The sequence below is a fragment of the Mus caroli genome, chromosome 7 (genome assembly GCF_900094665.2).
Source record: "Mus caroli chromosome 7, CAROLI_EIJ_v1.1, whole genome shotgun sequence".
Lineage (NCBI taxonomy): Eukaryota > Metazoa > Chordata > Mammalia > Rodentia > Muridae > Mus > Mus caroli.
In genome coordinates, this window is record NC_034576.1 from 50,787,977 (window position 1) to 50,791,307 (window position 3,331).

A 3,331-nucleotide genomic window follows, 5' to 3' on the forward strand; every position below is an offset into this window, starting at 1 on the left:
CTGCTGTTTTTCTTTCATATTTTTTCCACCTGATAACTGACTCATAGAGGTCCTTTTATTACAACTGACAGACAATTGCGCACTGAGGCACTGAGTGAACTCCCAAGTCCCACTGTCCAGATGTCATGCTTGTACTTTCTTTTTACATTGCTTTTTTAAATTCTCTGATTAGGAAAGTTATACTTCTGTTTTTAGTATTCAGTTTGAAAGCTGAATGAACTAAATATTTCATTATAAACCAGAGTTTATAGTGAAATATTATACCTGTGTAGTGTATACTGCATACTCCCTCCATCCATGAAATTTAGTACTTACCTATTTTTGTGCAGTATAAACAGTAACATTTACAAGAGTTATTTATCTCCTATGGTCTCTTCTTGAGTTATACTTTATATCCAGATACAGCAATTTGCCATCTGATATCATTTAAAAGTCAATCTCTTTAATGTACTTAGAAAATCATTCATTGGATTTCTTCTACATAACACAAAACACTGATTTGTGTTCATCCCAAACTTGCTGAATCTGTTTTCCCTATTTGTATGTGTATGGTTTCAGGGTTGACCACTCTTCAATGGACAGCCAATAAGGAGTCATCCCTGGGAGATGCTAATTCTCTTACTCCCAGTAATCATTAGTTCCCCGTGGTTCTGTTTGAAAATTATCCTTCCACATTAACATATCCATTATTTTTGCCATTGTCCCCTTGTTTATGTAGCTGTTTCAGGAGAGGCAGTTTCACATCAGTCTTCCTGGTATTCTGGTGCCTAAAATCTTTATGCTGTCTTCCATGATGTTCCATGGGTTATAGATGCAGGAGCTATGATTTAGATTAATTCATTGAGAAGGAGTTCCCAATGATCTGTAAATCTCTACATTCATTGCATCAAGTTTTGGTTTTATGAGCCAGTCTCCATTTACTGTAATGATGGGATTCTTTGATGAGGTGTGATAGCTACATTAATATCTGGGTATCAGGATGAATAGCATTTACAATGTAGCAAGTAGTTAGTTTGTCTAGCAAAGTGTGGGAAGTAGATTCTTTTAAAGAAATATATACACAATTTGCTTTAATTAAGCTGAAGAAATGAAAATAAGGGCAATCTAATACTAAAATTTCACTTGAAGCAACTCCAAGAGGTATAACTACGTGAAGTGAATATCAGAATTTGGTCACAAAAAAGACTGGGTTTGGAAAAGCCCCATTTTTGACTGAGTTAGCAATTTATGAGGCTCTTCTGCAATTATAAATGTCCAAGTTTCTTTAAAGATATATTCCACAAGTTCAAATGTCAATCTATATACAAGGAGAACGTGCTAATAAATGCTTATAATTATGTGTTGTGAAAATAATTGTACATTTTAAGTTAAACCAACAAGAAATCACCATAAAGCTCTTAGAATGTTGACAGTTTATCAAGTAAGAATGAAATAGACATACATACCAGATTAAACTATAATAAAAATTTTATAAATTTATGCTATGAAAGCATAAGAAATAATTCAATAAAATTAGTGACCCACAAAAGGAGAAAGCACACAAAACTAAAGAAATATGGAAAGGTATACAATTAATGTTCTGGTGTAAGTTATGAAGAAGTCACAAAACCCACATCTTAGCATTTCAACAAGAATCAACCCATGAGAAAGAGGGATAATTCATGAGTCAAAAAGTAATACAATTAGAAGGGGCAGAAATGACTGAATAAATAATAAACATAAACATCAAACAGTAGGTACTTGTAACTCTGTGCTTCAAAACTCAGCAACAGGAATGTTCTAGAGCTCAGAATTGAGAGACTGATACAGCCCTCTGGAAGGAGGGAACCTGATAGAACAGTTTCCCTTTGCAGTTATAAGGTGGGGTTCTGTCAGAACAGAAGCATCTCAAAGTAGGCTTCCAGCACCTGTCTTCTTATTTCCTTATTATCTATAGCAACATGGGAGACAGAATGGGGATGGTCCCAGATTAATTGGTTGGTGTAGACAAACAAGGGAGAAAGACACCACAGACACAAACACAGACACGAGCATGGGCATGGGCATGGACACAGGCACGGGCACAGGTGCAGACACAGGAAAAGGCACAGACACAGACACAGGCACAGGCATAGGCACAGGCACAGACACACAGATGCATAGGCTTAAAGTCACAGTCACATAGACACAGAGACTCACACACATGCATATATGCACCCATGCATGGTGGTGCCAAGTGTCCTGAAGGCTGTGTTTCACAAAGTGCTAATGCTTGGACAACTTTGGACTGACCCTTCACTGTCCTTACTGGAAATTTGCTATACACCTTTTGCTTGTACTTATGTTTGACACTTTTAAAGATCTTTCTCCAAAAGCTAGAGCTGGGATAACAAAAAAAAAAAAAAAAATGGTGCAAACAAGAATGAAATTAATGGAAGTTCCTCAGGAAGAACAATTATACAGAAAATTGAGTCTTTCTTAGAACTTACTACTTAGATAATTAATGAACATTTTTATTAAGTGTGTGACAGAGGATTTGAGAAAAATTCTTAAAGAAGAAAAACTTAGGGAAATTCTAGAAGCTGACAAACTGTACTTGAATCACTAGGCTTTTATGTTCAGCTTCAGAAATAAGGGCTAATGTGAATAGGAAGAGATTCTGATCACAGAGTTAATGACAAGCCTTGGTATATTGCTGCTGGCAAAAGCAAGCAGTTTTAGGAATTCTGATGTTCTTCTTTTCTTTACAGAATTGTAATAAAGATAGGAATTGTATTGAAATAAAGGTTCATGACAGAGACACAGAGGAAAATATTTTGGCTTAGTGAGCTGTCTGTGTTCCTCGACAGACTTGTCAGACCAGAACTTTTCTGATATTATAGGAAAACAAAGAACAAGTCTGCTGCCTTTGCTTAAGGAAGGGCTGCACTATATTTTAAGAATCAAAGAAATAGGATGGTGGTCTTATGCCAAATATAAAAAAGCAAGAAGGTAATCCCTCAACAAACCTAAAAGAAGACAGCCACAAGAACAGAATGCCAACTCTAACAAGAAAATAAAAGGAAGCAACAATTACTTTTCCTTAATATCTCTTAATATCAATGGACTCAACTCCCCAATAAAAGGACATAGACAAAAGCTGACAAACTGTACTTGAATAACTAGGCTTTTATGTTCAGCTTCAGAAATAAGGGACTAGTATGAATAGGAAGAGATTGTTTTCATACAGTTAATGACAAGCCTTGGTATCTTGCTGCTGGCAAAAGCAAGCAGTTCTAGGAATTCTGATGTTCTTCTATTCTTTACAGAATTGTAATGAAGATAGGAATTTTATTGAAACAAGTGTTCATGA